The sequence below is a fragment of the Bos indicus x Bos taurus genome, chromosome 2 (assembly GCF_003369695.1).
Source record: "Bos indicus x Bos taurus breed Angus x Brahman F1 hybrid chromosome 2, Bos_hybrid_MaternalHap_v2.0, whole genome shotgun sequence".
Classification (NCBI taxonomy): domain Eukaryota; kingdom Metazoa; phylum Chordata; class Mammalia; order Artiodactyla; family Bovidae; genus Bos; species Bos indicus x Bos taurus.
In genome coordinates this window covers 74,143,518-74,165,848 of record NC_040077.1, presented here as the reverse complement: position 1 = coordinate 74,165,848, position 22,331 = coordinate 74,143,518, and the positions used below count along the sequence as shown (strand labels likewise).

Below are 22,331 nucleotides of genomic sequence, written 5' to 3'. Positions count from 1 at the left end.
GTTGGGCAGCATGGAATTGGACCAGGAAATAAATTTCCTTCAGGGGTCAAGAGTTAAGAATTCTTTAAACTTTCTGCTAAGAGATTCACAGACATCATTTAATATATACAACCACCTTCTAAGTAGGTACTAATAACTACATTTTCCAGATGATGAAACTAAATCTTAGAGGTTACATGACCCAAGGTACAGTTGATAAGATCAAGATATGAACCTTTGAATCTGAAGAATGTGTTTCTATATTCAGCATTAGATGTTGAGGGTTATTGAGTTCAAAAAAGGCAGGCTTAGAGTGTGACTAATAATAAGAAACATTTACATGGTGCTCATGGGTAATCTGACACCTTTCTAATAATAACATATCTAACATTCATATTAACTCCATAAATTAGGTACTAATAATATATTTTCAATTTACAAATAAGATAATGAGTGTGCAGAGAGTTTAAGTAATTAACCCAGGGTCTCACAACTATATGGAGTGGGGATTTGAACCCAGATAAAGTAGTGCTTCTTTTTGCTCACTATAGTATATTAAAATGTGCTGGTAATATTCACTCCTCCTTTCTCCAAAATGTGGCTAGGCCTTTGTTTGTGTGGATAATTAATTACATTCATTTGTCTTGTCTCAAAGCAGAAGTGCCCAAACTTCTGATAATCCTCTCTGGGCTTTTTTTTCAAAACCTCGAAAGCTATATATATATATCTGGTCCCCTAGACTTGAGGATACAAGAGTGCATGTGCTGTACTAGGACATACCAAACTCCCCAGGCAAAGGTGGGGACACCAACTTTCCCCTGTAGGGCGCCCAGAACCTTGCTTATGTGTGAAGAACATAGATAGACATAAATAGATAGGTAGATAGTAGATAGATAGGCATACAGCTAGTTTGTAGATAGGTAGATAGGAAGAAAATATATTGTAGATTGATAAGGAGGAAGGAATGAAGAAAAAAGAAAGATGTACATAGGTAATATACTATAGTTAGATACATACATATACACATACATAGATTGCAGACAGAAGATAGCTATCTAGATAGATGGATGGATTATAGAGAGATAAGCGGTAGGTAGATAGATATAGATAGGTAGGTAGATAGACTGTAGATAGGCTGTATATACTTAGTAAATAGACTATATATAGATAAATAGGTAGTAGATAGGTTGTAGATAGATAGTAGATTGTAGGTGGGTAGGTAGATAGATAATAGTTGGACGTTTTTTAAACTTCTGCACTAGCTCAGAAGGCAGTGCGGAAATGGGGGGAAATCCTTTAGGTGAAAGGGTCAATTACTCTGCCTATAATTCAGCACCTTGAAAAGATGGTAGAACTTCTGAGAACAAGATTTCATGGCAGAAGGACTGGGCATGAGGAGAAAAAGCTCCTAGCCTCATGAAGAGTCTTCTTGTGCAAGTTTGTACACTAGCAAAAGTGTGCAATGTTGTCAACTTCAAGGAATCACCTAGGTCCGGATATAATACATTCCTGCTGACCATTATGGATAGACCAGAAAATCTGAACCAAATATTGTGAAACATGGCAGGACCTAAGTTTTCTGAAATAATTCCCAAGAAGATAGGAGCTCTTCAAAACAAAAAGACATTACATTTTTTTTAAACTATTTTGACAAATAAGAAATTGGAGTGAGATTTAATTTGATTTGGAAGAAATAAAGTAAATGAAAGACTCTTGGATATAAGTAAATTAAAACCTTTTCAGTGAGAACATATAATCTTGAAAATCTGCAATTTAAACACTTGGTACAATATTATCTTGAGTATCTGGAAAATGTTTAATTTCTCTTTTCTCTTAATTCACACATACACGATAAAGGGGAAAAAAAGAGAGGAGGAAAAATAGCAAACTTAAAAGATTTTTTGTGGCAGATGTAAAAATAAATACCAGCTAGTTTTCCAAGTAATGGAATCAGATGTTTAGTTTAGCAGGAATTTGTTGTGTATCTAATTTTTCCATTAAGATTTTCATAAACAGAGACCTGATAATCACTTTTTCAGAGAATACTGACAAAGTATACTTGCTTGGCTGAAGGGGAGGAAAATGAATATGTGCATTTAAAATTTTTATGATTACATTTTTACTGAAGGGAGGAGGATGACTGTAGTTTCATAACGACTTTAATGCAATCGGTTCCACTTAGAGGAGATGACATGTTGAAATGTGATGTGTAAAGATGTGCAGAATGCTTCCCCAGTAATTGGATTCAAGCAACAATAACACTGGGCATTGTCAAATCCTTTATAGCTTTTTTCAAAAGGTCTTCTTCCTTCTTCTGGAAAAACATGCACTTATTATAGAGCATCATGACCTTACCCAACAGTTAAAAGGGAAATTAAAAAATTATTCCACCTAAGTGAATCTGAATCAAGCACATGCTAAAGTTTTTGCAACTTCTAACTTCACAGTTATTTTTCCCCACTTCCTCCTGTTATAAAAGCACAGAAATTTAGAACTGAATGCTGTATTTTAGGAGTAATTTTAGTGTAACATCCTCATTTTGGAGATGTAAAGATAAAGACCTAGGGAAAGAAACTTACTTATGAGTGTACCGTAACTCAAAAAAGGGGCTCTGTGACAATTTTGAAGGGTGAAATGGGGAGGGAGATGGGAGGGAGGTTTGGAAGGGAGGGGACATAGGTGTACCTATGGCTGATTCTTCTTGATGTATGGCAGAAAACTAAAAAATTCTGTAAAGCAATTATCCTACAATTAAACATTTTTTAAAATTATAATTTAAAAAAAAAAAAGACAGGTGCATGCTTCTTGTATCGTTATAGAAAAGTGTGTGTTGGGAGGTGGGCAGGGGAATAACAGAGGTCAAGTGAAGAGAGGGTGTGATGGTCTAAATGTTTGTGTTCTTCTAAACTTCAATTTTTGAAATCCTAGCCCTCCAAAAGTAAGGTCTTTGGGAGATGATTAGGTCCTGAAGGTGGAGGTCTCCTGAATGAGGTTAGTGCTCTATAAAAAGAGATCCCACAGAGCTCACTAGCCCTTCCACCCACGTAAGATAAATGGAAAGTCTGTGACCTGGAAGAGAATACTCACCTGACCATATTAGCTCCTTGATCCTCCAGAACTGTAAGCAGTACCTTTCTATTGTTTACTAGCTACCCAGTCTGTTGCATTTTGTTCTAACAGACCAAATGGACTAAGACAGAGAGCTTCAGGAAACCAGTAACTAATATTTCTTGGGAAATATCAAGAAGAGCTTAAGGAGAATGAGAGCTGATGAAACATAACTGGTTATTGAAAGTCGATCATTGATGGTCTATTTGGTCACAGGGGCAGAAAACTACCTGAAACTATCTTGCACTGAAGGAAGATTATGCCCCCACGTAACCAAGAGGACTGAATTTGGAGGTGATTTCAAGTACACCTGGCCTCAGGTGCCCAAATGACAACCCATGCTTTCTCTCAAGCTCTGGTTCTTACCTCTCTGGGTTTGTCCCACTCTTTCTCTCCTGTATGTAGTGTCTTCCCCTATAAGGAAACAGATAACCTCTAATCCCATATTCATATCCTCTTAGTTTAGCAACGTCAGTTTAAAAAGAAGTCTTTCTTCCAATGTTCAGATGTTAATCATAGGTCAAAATGTTAATCTGCCCTGATTAGGTCATATATGAACCTTAGATTCAAGAAGTTGATTAGTATGATTGGCCATATTTAGGTCACCTTTCAATCCTATAGTGAATGTGATAGAGAGGGATTTTGTGATTCACTGACTTACTGGAACATAGAAAAAGATGAGTATCTTAAAAGGAAGGGGAAATGTAAATGGAAGAAAAATGCTAAAACATAAAAACAATATCTTGAGTTTTCCTTAACCTCACCAACAAGCACATACACACACCCTTCTCAAGCATTCATTTCTGTTTCCACCAAACAAATTACAAGGTATCTATATACAATTAAATCCTGCTCAACACTTCCCAAAGAGTTATAGCCCTAAGGCACTTCCAGATCCAAGGTATGTTCATTCTGCCTCTAATGCCTCTTGAAATCCCATTTCAATATTCTGTGGTCTACAAATAGAATGCATGATTAATTTAATCATCCAAAGCATACCAATTTAAAAGTCAAAGGAAAATAAGATAAAAATCCAAAATGTTCTCATTCAGAAATCAGAGAAAGGGAGTAATATAGACAGATTCTTAATCCATAGCACACATCATATACTAGACAATAAAAGAAGTATCTCTCTGCACTATTGGTGGGATGAAATCCTTGCTTACTCAGTCTGGCTGCCCCAATTCTATTCTCTGGCACCTTTACATCCACTTTCATGCTTGACAGAGACACAGAAATAATTTACATTCTAGAAGTTCTATCATTTTAGAAGCCCACTTTCTATAGATACAATTGTAGGGATCTTGTGGTTCTCTTTGAGATTAATAAAATATATATCCCTATTTGCCAAGATTGCATTTCTTTGCCAATACAACTATGTTAAAACCCTGGTCAATTGAAATGCTATTACATTCCTATGAAGTCTTATTAATAACTTACACTGGACTGTATAAAAAGATAAGATCTGTGAATGTTGACTTCAATTGGTAGGTTGTTTCTGATAGCAATAAACCTTAATGCTAGACTTACTGGATGGCATCGGGGTACCTCCCAGAAGCCTTGTCCAAGACTGAAACTTCAGCTAAAGAAAGCTGCCTTGCACAAGTTTTGCCCCCTTCCCTGGGTTTACCTACATCCAGTAGCTGGCCAATGCAGAGATATAAATTCCCTACCTGCTTTTCTAACATCAGACAACTCTGAAGGGACAACTCACTCCATAACTACAGATGGGATTGACTAACTTTATTGTTACTATATCACTCTGTCCCATAATCACTCTGCCCAATCCTGCTTCCTTTATTATACCAGAAATGTTGATTCTGAAAGCACCCCTCCCAACAAATGGCCTGTTTTCAAATCTCCATCTCAGAGTCTGCTTACCAGGAAATCCAATATATGATACAGGGTACCAAGAGTGGCCCAATGTGGAGGAATCAGGATACACTAATATGCAACCTCTGCTTATGGTCACTTACAGTTACAATCAAGAACTTATCTATGGTGGGAAAAGATGCCATGTGGAGTTCATTGTGTGAGCCAACAAAACAGACTCATAATAGATTTTATCTTTAGGCAATTATAGTTCTCAAGAACTGCTGTTTATGTGCTGTTGGACTCTATTAGAGATGAAGCCCCTAACTATGGGACAAGTGACTATGTGGCAGGAACCAATCAAAATGTAGGCTCTGTTAGACATCCAAATCCAAAAGACCCGAGAATTTCAGTTAAGGTGAATTCAAAAAGAGCCACACCAAGACACATTGTAATTAAACTGTCAAAAGTTAAGACAAGGATAGAATCTTAAAAGCAGTTAGAGAAAAACAACTTGTTACATACAAGGTAACCGCCATAAGACTATAAAGCTGTGGATATTCCCACTTTTCAAATTGTTGTGATACAGAACTCTTAAGAATGTCTTTTATGTTTTATAAAATCAAGCTTTAAATGGCAATGATGAAATAAAGTTAAATGTGTATGTTTTAAAAAAAAAAAAGAAGATTTTTTAGCAGAAACTTTGCAGATCAGAAAGGAGTGGCATGACATATTCAAAGTACTGAAAGACAAACAAACAAACCCTACCAATCAAGAATACTTTACCTAGCAAAGTTATCCTTCATAATTAAAGGAAAGATAAAGACATTGACAGACAAGCAAAAGTTGAAGGAGTTCGTCACCACTAATCTGTACAAGAATGTTAAATGGACTTCTTCAAACTAAAATGAAAAGATACTAATTATAAGGGAAAAAATGAAAGCATAAATCTCACTAGCAAAGATAAATACATAATTAAGCTTTCAGTTCAGTTCAGTCGCTCAGTCATGTCCAACTCTTTGCGACCCCATGAATCGCAGCACGCCAGGCCTCCCTGTCCATCACCTACTCCCGGAGTTCACTCAGACTCACGTCCATCGAGTCAGTGATGCCATCCAGCCACCTCATCCTCTGTCATCGTCTTCTCCTCCTGCCCCAATCCCTCCCAGCATCAGAGTCTTTTCCAATGAGTTAACCCTTCACATGAAGTGGCCAAAGTACTTAGAATACTGTAATTTTGTAAGGGGAAACAGTGTCAGACTTTATTTTGGGGGGTTCCAAAATCACTGAAGATGGTGATTGCAGCTATGAAATTAAAAGACGCTTACTCCTTGGAAGGAAAGTTAAGATCAACCTAGATGGCATATTCAAAAGCAGAGACATTATTTGCCAACAAAGGTCCATCTAGTCAAGGCTATGGTTTTTCCAGTGGTCATGCATGGATATGAGAGTTGGACTGTGAAGAAAGCTGAGCGCCGAAGAATTGATGCTTTTGAACTGTGGTGTTGGAGAAGACTCTTGAGAGTCCCATGAACTGCAAGGAGATCCAACCAGTCCATTCTAAAGGAGATCAGTCCTGGGTGTTCTTTGGAAGGACTGATGCTGAAGCTGAAACTCCAATACTTTGGCCACCTCATGCAAAGAGTTGACTCATTGGAAAAGGCCCTGATGCTGGGAGGGATTGGGGGCAGGAGGAGAAGGGGACAATGGGGGATGAGATGGCTGGATGGCATCACCGACTCAATGGACATGAGTTTGAGTGAACGTTGGTGATGGACAGGGAGGCCTTGCATGCTGCAATTCATAGGGTCGCAAAGAGTAGGACACAACTGAGCAACTGAACTGAACTGAATCACTTACGCAAAGAAATAGAGGAAAACAACAGAATGGGAAAAACGAGAGATCTCTTCAAGAAAATTAGAGATACCAAGGGAATATTTCATGTAAAGATGGGCTCGATAAAGGACAGAAATGGTATGGACCTAACAGAAGCAGAAGATATTAAGCAGAGGTGGCAAGAATACACAGAAGAACTGTACAAAAAAGAGCTTCATGACCAAGATAATCACGATGGTGTGATCACTCACTTAGAGCCAGACATCCTGGAATGTGAAGTCAAGTGGACCTTAGAAAGCATCACTATGAACAAAGCTAGTGGAGGTGATGGAATTCTAGTGGAGCTATTTCAAATCCTGAAAGATGATGCTGTGAAAGTGCTTAACTCAATATGCCAGCAAAGTTGGAAAACTCAGCAGTGGCCACAGGACTGGAAAAGGTCAGTTTTCATTCCAATCCCAGAGAAAAGCAATGCCAAAGAATGCTCAAACTACCGCACAATTGCACTCCTCTTTGCACTCATCTCACATGCTAGTAAAGTAATGCTTAAAATTCTCCAAGCCAGGCTTCAGCAATATGTGAACCAAGAACTTCCAGATGTTCAAGCTGGTTTTAGAAAAGGCAGAGGAACCAAAGATCAAATTGCCAACATCTGCTGGATCATGCAAAAAGCAAGAGAGCTTCAGAAAAAAAATCCATTTCTGCTTTATTGACTATGCCAAAGCCTTTGACTGTGTGGATCACAACAAACTGTGAAAAATTCTTCAGATGGGAATACTAGACCACCTGACTTGCTTCCTGAGAAATCTGTATGCAGGCCAGGAAGCAACAGTTAGAACTGAACTGACTGGTTCCAAACTGGGAAAGGAGTACGTCAAGGCTGTATATTGTCACCCTGCTTATTTAACTTTTATGCAGATTATGTCATGAGAAACGCTGGGCTGGATGAAGAACAAGCAGGTATCAAGACTGCTGGGAAAAATATCAATAACCTCAGATATGCAGATGAAACCACCCTTATGGGAGAATGTGAAGAAGAACTAAAGAGACTTTGATGAAATTGACAGAGGAGAATGAAATAGTTGGCTTAAAACTCAATAGAGTTCAAAACTCCATTCAGAAACCAAGATCATGGCATCTGGTACCAACTCTTTATGGCAATTAGATGGGGAAACAATGGAAAAAGTGACAGACTTTATTTTGGGGGTCTCCAAAATCACTGCAGATTTTGACTGCAGCCATGAAATTAAAAGATGCTTGTTCCTTAGAAGAAAGTTATGACCAACCTAGACAGCATATTAAAAAGCAGAGACATTTCTTTGCCAACACAGATCCATCTGGTCAAAGCTATAGATTTTCCAGTAGTCATGTATGGATGTGAGAGTTGGACTATAAAGAAAGCTGAGCGCTGAAGAATTGATGCTTTTGAACTGTGGTGTTGGAGAAGACTCTTGAGAATCCCTTGCCCTGCAAGGAGAGCCAACCAGTCCATCCTAAAGGAAATCAGTCCTGAATATTCATTGGAAGGACTGATGCTGAAGCTGAAACTCCAGTATTTGGACACCTTATGCAAAGAACTGACTCATTGGAAAAGACCCTAGTGCTGGAAAGATTGAGGGTGTTTGGAGAAGAGGGGAACAACAGAGGATGAGATGGTTGGATGGCATCACTGACTCAATGGACATGAGTTTGAGTATCTCCAGGAGTTGGTGATGGACAGGGAGGCCTGGGGTGCTGCAGTCCATGGAGTCACAAAGAGTCAGACATAACTGATCAACTGAACTGAGCTGAACTGATGGGACCAGATGCCATGATCTTAGTTTTCTGAATGTTGGGTTTTAAGCCTACTTTTTCACTCTTCCCTTTCACTTTCATCAAGAGGCTCTTTAGTTCTTTGCTTTCTGCCATAAGGTGGTGTCATCTGCATATCTGAGGTTATTGATATTTTTTCTCTAGCAATGTTGATACCAGCCTGTGGACTATAATAATATAACTATGAAACTACTATTATTTATAATTATGATAATATAACTATAAAACTGTATATATAGATATCTATATATATCTATAGATAGACATATATAGATATCTATATAATGTATCTATAGATTAGATATATAGTTTTATAACTATAACACTGCTGCTGCTGCTGCTGCTGCTGCTAAGTCGCTTCAGTCATGTCCGACTCTGTGTGACCCCATAGACGGTAGCCCACCAGGCTTCCCCGTCCCTGGGATTCTCCAGGCAAGAACACTGGAGTGGGTTGCCATTTCCTTCACCAATGCATGAAAGTGAAAAGTGAAAACGAAGTTGCTCAGTCGTGTCCGACTCTTTTCGATCCCATGGACTGCAGCCTACCAGGCTCCTCCGTCCATGGGATTTTCTACGCAAAAGTACTGGAGTGGGTTGCCATTTCCCTCTCCAACTATAACACCATATGGTTGTAAAAATAACTTTAAAACTACAATTATTTGTTAATGGATACATAAGATGAAAAGATATAAATTACGACATCAGAAACATAAAATGGAAGGGGGCACTTTATAAATGTAGAGCTTTAGTATGTGTTTGAAGTTAAGTTATTATCAGCTTAAAATAGGAAGTTATAAACCTAAAATATTTTAAGCAAGTCTCCTGGGAACTACAAAGCAAAATCCTATAATAAATAAACAAAACATATAAAGAAAAAGGAATCTAAATACACCACTTCAAATTTTAAAAAACCATTAGGTCACTAAGGAAGAGAGCAAGAACAGAAAGAAACAAAGAATTACTATATATATATATATATATATATATCAATAGTAAGTGCCTACCTAAAAGAAATACTTTAAATATAAATGGACTAAGTTCTCTAATCAAAAGACATAAAGTGGCTGAAAATTTTATTTTAAATGAGACTCAACTATATGTTGACTACAAGAAATGTACGTCAGGTTTAACAATACATACACAAAAAGTAATGAGATGGAAAAAGAGTTTTCATGCAAATAGAAAATAAAAAGAAACAGGGATAGCTATACTTATCCCAGACAAAATAGATTTTAAGCCAACAACTGTAAATAGAAAAATGGAAGGCATTATATAATAAATAATAATATAATAATGAGTCAATTAAACAAGAGAATATAACATTTATAAATATTTATGCACCCAATATGCATGTATATGCATGCTAAGTTGCTTCAATTTTATCTGACTCTACAACCCTATGGACTGTAGCCCACCAGGCTCCTCTGTCCATGGGATTCTCCAAGCAAGAATACTGGAGTAAGGTGCCATGCCCTCCTCCAGAGGATCTTCCCAACCCAGGGATCAGATCCATATCTCTTATGTCTCTTACATTGGCAGGTGGGTTCTTCACCACTAGAGCCGCCCGGGAAGTCATGTACCCAATATGTGCTCTGCTGTGCTTAGTCACTCAGTCAGGTCCGACTCTTTACAACCCATGGACATTTGTCTATAGCCTGCCATGCATCTCTGTCCATGGGGATTCTCTAGGAATACTGGAGTGAGTTGCCATGCCCTCCTCCAGGGTGTCTTCCCAACCCAGGGATTGAACCCAAGTGTTCTGCATGGCAGGAAAATTCTTTACTGTCTGAGCCACCAGGGAAGCCCTGCATCCAACATGCTGCTGCTGCTGCTGCTAAGTCACTTCAGTCCTGTCCCACTTTGTGCGACCCCATAGACGGCAGCCAACCAGGCTCCCCCGTCCCTGGGATTCTCCAGGCAAGAACACTGGAGTGGATTGCCATTTTCTTCTCCAATGCATGAAAGTGAAAAGTGAAAGTCAAGTCGCTCAGTCATGTCCAACTCTTCGCGACCCCATGGACTGTGGCCCACCAGCCTCCTCCATCCATGGGATTTTCCAGGCAAGAGTACTGGAGTGGGGTGCCATGAGCACCTAAATATGTAATGCAAAAATTAACAGATCTGAAGGGAGAGATATAAAGCAATATAAAAATATTATGGGACTTTACTACCCCACTTAAAACATGGTAGGTCATGTAGACAAAAAAATCAATAAGGAAACATCAGAGTTAAATGGAACATCAGACAAGATGGATTTAACAGTGTTTACTGAATATTCCATCCAACAAGCAAAATAATACATAGCCTTCTCAAATGCACATGGGAAATTCCTCAATAGATCATGTTTTAGACCACAAAATAAGCCTTAAAAACTTAAGCTTCTCCACCAGAAGTCTACTAGAGCTCATTAATGAATTCAGTAAAATTGCAGGATACAAAATTAGTATACAAAAGTACATTGTATTTCTATATACTAACAACAAACTGTCAGAAACTAAGGAAACAATTCCATTTATTATAACCTTAAAAAGAATAAAATACCTAGGAATAAACCTACTTGAGGAAGTAAAAGACCTATTGTCAGAAAACTATAAGACATTGCTGAAAGAAATTGAAGACAACACAGACAGATGAAAAGATACACCATGTACTTGGACTGAAAGAACTGAAAATTTTTAAATGATCATATTACCAAAGGCAATCTACAGATTCAATGGAACCTCAATCAAAATACAAATAACATTTTTCACAGAACTAGAATAAATAATTTTAAAATCTGTTCGGAAGCAAAAAGAACCTGAATGGCCAAAATAATCTTGAGAAAGAAGAACAGAGCTGGAGGTGTCACACTCCCTGACTTCAGACTATACCACAAAGCTACAGTAATCAAAACACTATGGTATTAGTGCACACACACACACACACACACACACACAAATAGTTATTAATAGATCAATGAAACAGAGTGGAGAGTCCATAAATATGCCCACACACATATGGTCAATTAATCAGTGACAAAAGAGGCAGCACTATACAAGACTGAAAAGACATTCTTTTCAAAAAGTGGTGCTGGCAAAACTGAACAGCTAAGAAGAATGAAATTAGAACATTTTCTAACAACATAAAAAATAAACAAAATACATTTAATAGTTAAATGTAAGATCAGATACTATAAAACTCTTAGAGGAAATCATAGGCAGAACACTGACATAAATCACAGCAATATCTTTTTGGGTCTGTCTCTTAAAACAAAAGGGAAAAAAGCAACAATAAACAAATGGGAACTAAACTTAAAACCTTTTGCCCAACAAAGGAAATCATAGACAAAAGGAAAAGACAACTAACAATGGGAAAAAATATTTGCAAATTATATGGCCAATAAGGGATTAATATCTAATATTTAAAAGTAGCTCATAGAACTCAAAAAAACAAATGACCTGATTAGAAAATGGGCAGAAGAATTGAATATAAATTTTTCCAAAGAGGATGTGCAGATGGCTAATAGGCACATGAAAAATAGAAATCAGTTACAAGGACAAAACTAAAAAATTCACAAATATTTGAAGATTAAACAGCATGATCCTGGATCATGAATGAATCAAGAAGAAATCGAAAGGGAAATCAAAAACTATTGACAAGTGAAAATGAAAATACAACATACTGAAACTTATGGGATGAATCAAAAGTAGTTCTAGGAGGGTTGTACATAACAATAGTCACAAAGACTAAAAAAAACCTAACTTTACACCTCAAGGAATTAGAAAAAGAAAACAAACTGAGCCCAAAATTATTAGAAGAAAGGAAATAACAATAATCAGAAAGGAAATTTTAAAAATAAAGATTAAACAAATATAAAATGAAAGTAATAGTCACTCAGTCATGTTCAACTCTTTGCAACCCCATGGACTGTAGCCCATGAGGCTTCTCTGACCATGGAATCCTCCAGGCAAGAACAGTAGAGTGCATAGTTATTCCCTTCTCCAGGGCACCTTCCCTATCCAGGTATCAAACTGGAGTCTCCTACATTGCAAGCAGATTCTTTACCATCTGAGCCCAGAATAGAAATAAATGTTATCTAGAATTACCAAAGAGAGAGAACTTAAATAAAATTAGAAATTAAATAGGAGATATTACAACTGATAATAAAGGAATACAGAGGATCATAAGACTACTATGGGCAATTAAATGCCCCCAAAAATAGGCAACCTACAAAAAATGGATAAATTCATTGAAATATACAGCCCACCAAGACTGAATCAAGTAGAAAGAGAAAATATGAATAGACCAATTATTAGGAAGACGATTGAATCAGTAATCAAAAATCCCCTACCAAAGAAAAGTCAAGGATCAGACAGCTTCACAATTGAATTCTACTAACCATTTAAAGAATTGATACCAATCCTTCTCAAATTTCTCAAAAAATTAAAGAGGAAGAAACAATTCTAAACTCTCTTTACAAAGCCAACAGTAACAAAGCCAGACAAGGACACTACAAGAAAAGGAAATTACAAGTCAGTATTATGATGAACATAAATGAAAAAAATACTCAACAAAATATTAGCAAACTAAATTCAATTATACAGCCAAAGGACTGTATGCCATAATCAAGTGATATTTATTCCAGGTATGTCAAGATGGGTTTGACATGTAAATCAATCTATGTGATACACCAAATTAACAAAATGAAGGACAAAGATCATATGATCATCTCAATAGATGCAAGAAAGAAAAGCTTTTGACAGATTCAGCATCCACTTGTGGTAAAAACTTTCAACAAACTGCATATAGAGGGAAACTACTTCAATATAATAACGCATATATGACAAGTCCACAGCTGACATCAATTTTAATAGTAAAAAGCTGAAATAATTTCCTCTAAGATTAGGAATAAGGCAAGAGTACTCACTCACTATTCAACATAGTGCTGGAAGTCCTAGCCAAAGAAATTTAGGCAAGAGAAAGAAATCCAAAAATATCCAAAATTTAAAAGAAGAAAAACTGGCTCTGTTTCTAGGTGACATAATATTACATATAGACAACCTGAAAGACTTCACCAAAAACCATTAGAACTAACACATGGATTTGGTAGAGTTGCAAGATACAAAATCAATATACCAAAATCAGTTTAGTTTCTGTACACTAAAAATTAACTAGCAGAGAGAGAAGTTAAGAAAACAATCCCACTTACAACTGCATCAAATTTAGTACCTAGATATAAATTTGACCAAGGAGGTGAAGATCTATACACTGAAAACTGAGACACTGATGAAAGAAATTGAAGATGATACATATGAATGGAAAGATATTCCATGTCCATGGATTGGCAGAATTAACATTTTTATAATGTCCTTAAGACCCAAAGCAATCTACAGATTTGGTTCCATTTCCAATAGTATCCAACAGTATCAAAATTCCAACAGCATTTTTCAAAGAACTGGAATGACCTATTCTGAAATTGTATGAAACCACAAAAGACCCTAAATAGTCGAAGCAATCTTGAGAAAGAAGAATAAATCTGGAGTCATAGTACTTTTTAATTTCAAATTACTTTGCAAGCTATGGTACTCAAAATAGGATGGAATTGGCATAAAAACAGACACAGAAGTCCATGCCACACAATAGTGAGCCAAGAATTAAGCCTATGCATATATGGTTAATTAACATGGGACAAAGCAGTCAAGATGATACAGTGAAGAAAGGACAGTCAATAAATGGTGTTGGAAAATTGGACAGCACATACAAAAGACTGAAATCAGATGATTATTTTACACCATCATAAGTGTCAAGTCAAAATGGATTAAAGACTTGAATGTAAGACCTGAAGTCATACAACTCCAGAAAGAAAACATAGAGGGTAAGCTCTTTCACATCAATGTTAGCAATAATTATTTTGGAATTGACAACAAAAGCAAAAGCAACAAAAATAAAAATAAATTAGTAGGACTACATCAAATTTAAAATCTTCTGCACAGCAGAGGAAGCCATCAACAAAATAAAAAGGCAACCCACTGAACTGGAAAAAAATATTTGCAAATAATATATCTGATAAGGGGTTAATATCCAAACTATTTTTTAAAAAAACTCATACAACTCAATATCAAACAATCCAATTAAAAACAGACAGAGGAAATGAATATATATATATATATACTTTTTTTTTTTCCAAAGAAGATATTCAAATTGCCTCAATCCAGTTCAGTTCAGTTCAGTCACTCAGTCGTGTCCAACTCTTTGCGACTCCATGAATCGCAGCACGCCAGGCCTCCCTGTCCATCACCAACTCCCGGAGTTCACCCAAACTTATGTGCATCGAGTTGGTGATGCCATCCAGCCATCTCATCCTCTGTTGTCCCCTTCTCCTCCTGCCGCAAATCCCTCTCAGCATCAGGGTCTTTTCCAATGAGTCAACTCTTTGCATGAAGTGGCCAAAGTATTGGAGTTTCAGCTTCAGCATCAGTCCTTCCAATGAACACCCAGGACTGATCTCCTTTAGGATGGACTCGTTGGATCTCCTTGTAGTCCAAGGGACTCTCAAGAGTATTCTCCAACACCACAGTTCAAAAGCATCAATTCTTCAGTGCTCAGCTTTCTTCACAGTCCAACTCTCACATGCATACATGACCACTGGAAAAACCTTGACTAGATGGACCTTTGTTGGCAAAGTAATGTCTCTGCTTTATAATATGCTGTCTAGGTTGGTCATAACTTTACTTCCCAAAAGTACTGCTAACTGCTGCTAAGTCGCTTCAGTCGTGTCTGACTCTGTGGACCCCATAGACGGCAGCCCACCAGGCTCCCCCGTTCCTGGGATTCTCCAGGCAAGAAGACTGGAGTGGGTTGCTATTTCCTTCTCCAAAGCATGAAAGTGAAAAGTGAAAGGAAAGTCGCTCAGTCGTGTCTAATCCTCAGCGACCCCATGGACTGCAGCCTTCCAGGCTCCTCCATCCATGGGATTTTCCAGGCAAGAGTACTGGAGTGGGGTGCCATTGCCTTCTCTGAAGAGTAAGCATGTTTTAATTTCATGGCTGCAATCACCATCTGCAGTGATTTTGGAGCCCCAAAAAATAAAGTCTGATGCTGTTTCCACTGTTTCCCCATCTATTTCCCATGAAGTGATGGGACCAGATGCCATGATCTTCATTTTCTGAATGTTGAGCTTTAAGCCAACTGTTTCACTCTCCTCTTCCACTTTCATCAAGAGGCTTTTTAGTTCCTCTTCACTTTCTGTCATAAGGGTGGTGTCATCTGCATATCTGAGGTTATCGATATTTCTCCCAGCCTATGATTCTTCCAGACCAGCATTTCTCATGATGTACTCTTCATACAAGTTAAATAGGTAGGGTGACAAATTGCCTACAAGTACATAAAAAGGTATTCAGCATCACTAATCATTAGGGAAGTCAAACCATAGTAAGCTATCACTTTACACATTTTAAAATGTATATCATGAAAAAGACAAGAGATAACAAATGTTAGCAGGCATGTGGGAAAAAAGGAACCCTGGTGCACTACTGATGGGAATGTAAAATGGTGCACTCACTATAGGAAACAGTATGGAGTTTCCTTAAAAAAATAAAAAAGAAATTACCATTTTATTTTTATCCAGCAATCCTACTTCTGCATCGATATACCCAAAGAAAATGAAAACAGAATTTCAAAAAGTTATTTGCACTCCATGTTCTTTGAAGCATTATCCACAATTCACAGTAGCCAAGACATGGACATAACTTAAATGTTCATTAATTGTTGAACAGATAAAGAAGATGTGGTCTATTTATATATGCACACAGTCAATGGACTATTATTCAGCCATGAGAATGAAGGAAAACCTGCCATTTGTGACAACAAAGATGGAACTTGAAGGCAATTTGCTAAGAGAAATGTCAGACAGAAAAAGTCAAATACTTCATGCTATCTCTTAAAAAGTCAAAATTGTGGAAAGAGAGAATAGAAGAGTGGTTTCCAGGGGCAGAGGTGTGAGGAAAAATAGGAAATTATGACTAAAGGGTACAAACTTTCAGCTATAAGATGAATAAGGTAAAAGGTCTAATGTAAAATATGATGAGCATAGTTGATAACATAACATTGTATAAATGAAATTTCCTAAGAGAGAAGAACTGAAATGTTCTTCTAAGAGAGAATAATATATGAGGTGTTGGATGTATTAATTAGATTAGGGAATCCTTTCACAATGTGTTCGTTGAGCAAACCACCATAAAGTATAATTTAAATATCCTACAATTTTATTTGTCAGTTTTTGTCAGTAAAATTGAAATTAAAAATAATTAAAATGGTGTTCACATACAACTAAGATTTGTGATAATTTGTTACCCAGAAATAGTAGGACAGACTGGTACAGAAATGGGTTGGTGTTATAACTTAAGCCTAAACCATGTAGTCTGGTTTTAGGATTTGGTGTTAAGAGCTGGACTGGTCTTGAGGAGACTTTGGGTGGAAACACACGACTCAAGATATTGTTGGTGCAGGCTCATGGGAATGTGGTATTGAAAGCTGATGGTATCTTAACCCAGCGTTACCCAGTTGAAGCTGAAACTCCAATACTTTGGCCACCTGATGTGAAGAACTGACATATTGGAAAAGACCCTGGTGCTGGAAAAGATTGAAGGCAGGAGGAGAAGGGGAGGACAGAGGATGAGATTGCTGGATGGCATCACCGACTTATGGACATGAGTTTGAGCAAGCTTAGGGAGTTGGTGATGGACAAGGAAGCCTGGCATGCTGCAGTCCATGGGGTTGCAAAAAGTCGGACATGACTGAGCGACTGAACTGAACTGAACAAAGTTGAAGAGGCTCCTGGATTCTGGTTGACAGTATCTGCTGAGCTCCCAGCAGCCAGCATCAACTCTTAAAATACGTGTGAAGGGCATTGTGGAGTGCTCATGAATGCTGTCTGATGTAGTTGATACATAGGACAGCTTTTGAACTTTTTTAGTAATCAGCTTTTCTTCTATTAATAGGATCACTCTAGTGGCTCAGACAGTAAAGCGTCTGTCTGCAATGCAGAAGACCCAGGTTCGATCCCTGGGTTGGGAAGATCCCCTGGAGAAGGAAATGGCAGCCCACTCCAGTATTCTTGCCTGGAAAACCCCATGGATCTTGGGAGCCTGGTAGGCGACCGTCCATGAGGTCGCAAAGAGTCGGACATGACTGAGCAACTTCACTTTCACTTTTCTTCTATTTAGATGTATTATTTGGAGTTTTCATGCCAGAGAGCCAACAACTGAAAAAAAAAAATTTTCTATTGTGTGTATGTTTCATTTTTCTTGTCCTAGTGACTAGAATAACTAAAGCAGTATTAAGTAAGAGTGTTTATAGCAACTGTTCTTGTCTTGTCCCTACCCAAATAGTAGCACAAAGAATCTTTATGAATAGTAATAATAGGTATCATTATTATCATTGTGTGCTATATGCATAATAATGATATATCATATTGTTTAAGAGCAAAGATTAAGAGTCCAGCTGTCTACTTTTTACTACCTCTAACTGTTTGACCTTAGGCAAGATGGCTTACCAATCTTCAGTTTGCTCACCTGTGAAATGGGTAACAATATCTGCTGAGCTCATTAAATTGTTATAGGGGATTAAACAGATGAGTTAAGTTAGATTTACTTAGTGTAATACCCAAACCTTGGTAAATGCTACATAGATGTCTGTTACTCTTATCTTTTATCAAGTGAATATTATGTCCAGACTCTGTGCTAAGAGCTTTAATATGTTGCCACACATAATGCTTACAACTTCTCTATGAAGTGTGCACTATTCTCCTAAAACTTCAGAGGGGGAATCTTCTGCTCCACAGGATTAAGCAACATCCCTAGGTGCTCAAGTGTAAATGGCAGAGCAAGATTCTGAACTCCAGGATACCTGACTAGCTCATGTTTTCCTCCTGTGATGTGAGTGGTACACTTCCTGTTCCATGTCAAGTACTTTGAAAAATAAAGAGCAATATCAAACACAGTTCCAGCTGCCAAGGGTCTTAAAATCCCAGGAGTCGATCGGGGCTGCCAGCAAATGCTCAGTTTGCTGGATCACTGGAGATGAGGCGAGACGAGCAGCAGCAAGGCACCTGACTCAGTTCAGAGTGCTGAATTTTGAACATTAAGGAAAGAAGCTGCTTTGGATTTCCCTGAAGAGCAGTGAGCTGTCAGGTGCAGAGATTTCATCAGACAAAGGGCTCAGGTTATCTCCCTGCAGGGATCTGATATTTGACCTTGGTTTGCTTTTATCCCAGAGTCGTAATGAGAGGCTGCAATGGGGACAGCCAAAGAAGTGTCTGGCTTGGAAAGTTGGTTCCACTGAATAAATTGCAGAGATTAAGGAGTGATCATGTTTGGAGATCTCTAAAATAACTTTTCCATTTAATGATACTTCATTTCAAACAGGCTCTCTCTTCAACGCTGACCTTCTTTATGGCATTCAATCCCACATTTTCAACTGTTTCTTTGATGGCCCCATAAGTAAGAACAATAATATCTTTTGAAACTGAAATCCAAGTAAAATGGAGTCATTATCCAAGTTTATCTTCCTATCTAGACCTAATTAGCATTGGTATTGTCATTCACATGGTACATGCTTAATACTTTAAAATAATTCTTGATCCTCTCCTTCAAGATAATCACTGGGTTCTAACGAATTTTCCTCATTTCATCTTTCTTTTTTTAAAAACTACTATCATCTATCTAGTTCATATCCACATAAGTACATGCCCAAAATTATGACTATTTTTTAATTTTTGTTATTTCTTAATTGTAATTTTTTAACTTTATTTTTTATTTTTTAATACCAAAAACATTTTGTATTGGGGAATAACCAATTAACAATGTTGTGACAGTTTCAGGTGAACAGTGAAGGGACTCAGCTATACAGTTGCATGTATCCATTCTCTCCTAAACCCCTCTCCCATCCAGGCTGGCGCATGACATTGAGCAGAGTTCCAAGTGCTATGTAATAGTTTTTTGCTGGTTATCCACTTTAAACATAGCAGTGTGTATATGACCTTACCAAAGTCCTTAACTATCCCTTCCCCCTGGCAGCCAGGAGTTCATTTTCTAAGTCTGTGAGTCTCTTTCTGTTTTGTAAGTAAATTCATTTGTATTGTTTCTTTTTAGATTCCACATATAAGGGATGTTATACAATATTTCTCCTTCTCTGTCTGATTTACTTCACTCAGTATGACACTCTCTAGGTCCATCCATGTTGCTGCAAATTGCCTTATTTCATTCTTTTTAATGACTAAGTAATAGTCCATTGTATACATATACATATAGTACATCTTCTTTATCCATTCCTAAACAACTTGGAATGGATTTGAGGAAAATTATGTCTTAAGAAGATTTTCTTTAAGTGACTAAAACAAAGTTTAAAAAGCAAATAACAATAAAAGAATGAGTACCTGGATAAAACACTCATTTTGCAATAATGCAGCTTTTAAGTACATATTATTGACTAGCCATAGTCCATGCAGAGTTACAAGTCCACAGTTCAACAATACGTTGACAGTTCCTAAAGAAAACTACTTTAGGCCTTGCAGATGCTGCCACCCTGGAGTCTCTTGAGCTGTCCAGCCACAGTCAACCCCATCTTCTTCTTTGACATCGCTGTCGACAGCAAGCCCTTGGGCCACGTCTCTTTCGAGCTGTTTGCAGATGAAGTTCCAAAGACAGAAGAAAACTTTCATGCTCAGAGCACTGGGGAGAAAGGATTTGGTTATAAAGTTTCCTGCTTTCACAGAATAGTTCTGGGACTTATGTGCCACAATGGTACTGGTGGCAAGTCCATCTATGGCAAGAAATTTTATGATGAGAACTTCATCCTGAAGCATACAGGTCCTGGCACCTTGTCCATGGTAAATGCTGGCCCCAACACAAACAGTTCCCAGTTTTTCATCTGCACTGCCAAGACTGAGTGGCTGGATGGCATGTATGTGGTCTTTGGCAAGGTGAAAGAGGGCATGGATATTGTAGAAGCCATGGAGTGCTTTGGATCCAGGAATGGCAAGACCAGCAAGAGGATCACCATTTCTGACTGTGGAAAAATCTAATAAATTTGACTTGTGTTTTACTTAACCACCAGACCATTCCTTCTGTAGCCCAGGAGAGAACCCCTTACATCTATCTACTTGAAATATCCTATAATCTTTGTGCTCTTGCTACAGTTCTTTGGGTTCCATATTTTCCTATCTCCCTCCAAGTTTAGCTGAATTGCAAAGTTAAATTTATGATTATGAAATAAAAACAAAACAACAGTAACAACAAAAAAGAAAACTACTTTAAAAAAAAAAGGCATAACCCAGATGTTCCCTCAATTGACTTACTCCATCTAAGTTCAAATATGCAGAAGGGCTAAGGTATATCCAGAGTATTTTTTAATGAAACTCCCTCCTTTCGCTTCAAATCACTCCTACCTAGAATGCAAAAAATAAGTCATTTGATATACTCTTTAGTATTTCATGTTTTAGTGTATCTTTTTGTAAAAAAAAAAGGGGGGGGGAATAGTAGCATCATCAGATATATCATGTGGCTGTTGTGACCCCATCATATACTGTGATCAGAAAGACCTTCACCTCAGTCGATTCATGAGAAAAAACATCAGCCATACCCAAGCTGGGAGAAATTCCACAGGATACTTGGCTAGCACACAGTAATATTGCCAAGGTCACGAAAAGCAAGTAAAAACTCAGAAACTGACACAAACAGAAGAAACTCAGGAGATACACACTTAAACACATCACGGTACCTGATCTTCATCCTGGAATAGCAAGAGGACATTGATGGAAAAACTGATGAAATCCAAATAAAGTCTAGAATTTAGTGAGCAGTGAGGAACCAATGTTGGTTACTTAGTTTTTGACAAGTGTAACATGTAATCAAAGATGACAGGGAAAGCTAGCCGTCACACATAAACAATAGCATTTATTCTACATTCATGTGGGTGTCTCTGCCATATCTAGATGTTTTATCTGCCAATGTCTGAAATTAAAATTTATTGAGCTATAAATTAGCATAAGATATCTTTTCCTAAACCAGCTAACCCTGAAGATGAGATTACATCCACAGATGCTAAGGTAAAATGAGTTCTCAGCACAGACATTATTTAATCAACAGCCAACACTGACATCTACTTAACACTCCTATGCGTTATCTCCATCGTTAAAGGCCAGCCCTCATTTACACAAATGTTCATATTCAGTTCCGATAATATTTATCTTGTCAAGCTATGAAAAATTGCTGAAATGTTATTTTGCATATCTTTGGGCATTTGAGCCTAAGAGAAAATATTCAAGCCCCTAGAATGGTCCATTTGCCAGACACCACTTTACCAGAGGGAAAGTAAAGTTAGCCAAATTCTCTGTTTCTCTCAACATTTTTTAAGCAAATAATTTCTTCTGAATCTTCCAATGTGGCACTCCGATGTGCCACTTTTCAAGCTGTTAAAAAGCTAAAACACCTAAACAAGAGAAATTTAGTTAGAGGGAGAAAAAAAAGATTGTTGCTTTCAAGATCAGAAGCCAGTAAACTACTTTCACGTCAGAAGTTCAGTTTAATCTGAAAGGAAAACAAATCCATCAATGTCCATTCAACGAGCTCCCAGACCTAAGGGACACTCTGTTTCCTCCTAGTTGGATCTGTGTATTAGATGTTATTTGAGTTTTTCTGTCCCTGAAACGCTTACTTTAAGATGTACCATGTAGCTGGATTTTGTGTTCTTTTTTTTAATCTGCATATGTCTACTTTTTTTTTTTTTTCAAATGCTCCTTAGATTTT

General features: G+C 37.5%; 1 pseudogene; it reads left to right on the top strand.

Moving 5' to 3' along the window:
• Positions 1 to 20,098: 20,098 nt before the first annotated feature.
• LOC113900278 lies at positions 20,099 to 20,665 on the top strand (annotated as a pseudogene).
• Positions 20,666 to 22,331: the final 1,666 nt, after the last annotated feature.